Raw genomic sequence first — 645 nt, 5'->3', positions numbered from 1 at the left:
CAGAAACAATGGAACTTTCAGAAATGTACACATACCTCTTCACCTGTGACCTGCCTTGCTGTGCCTGGCTGGGCTGCCTCTGTGAGAGAAATAAGACCTCTGGCCAAGGGCTCTACACCTTGGTGTTGCTGTCCTCCCTACCTTTAAAGGCAGCACCCCTGCCCTGTCCCAAATTTAATCCTTGCTTTGTCCAGTCTTGACCTCAAAACTTCTTAATAGACATTGAAATACTTTTGTGTATTTGAAGTTACTTTTATTTCTATTTAATGGTATGTTTACATTTTAAAAGCTGTGGTCCTTATATTTTCTCAGAACAGAAAAGGTATGTTTATATTTCTGAAAATCCCCACCCCTTTTTCATTTTTTTTTTTCCTACAGAGTCTCACTAAGTTGCTGAGGCTGACCTTGAATTTGGGACCCTCCCCTATCAGCCTCCTGAATTGCTGGGATTATAGGCATATGTCACCCAAATCTGGCCCATCTTTGTTTTTGTTGTTGTTTGTTTTAATTTACCTCAATTAATATGTTCTTTAAATATCTTACTGTAACTTATTCTTTTTATGAAAAAATAATTACATTTTCTAAAGTAAACAGTAAGTTCACTGTTATCTTCTAGTATATTTTTATGCATTGGGAAGAGAAACT

The sequence above is a fragment of the Marmota flaviventris genome, chromosome 6 (assembly GCF_047511675.1).
Source record: "Marmota flaviventris isolate mMarFla1 chromosome 6, mMarFla1.hap1, whole genome shotgun sequence".
Lineage (NCBI taxonomy): Eukaryota > Metazoa > Chordata > Mammalia > Rodentia > Sciuridae > Marmota > Marmota flaviventris.
This window is presented reverse-complemented; position numbering follows the sequence as displayed.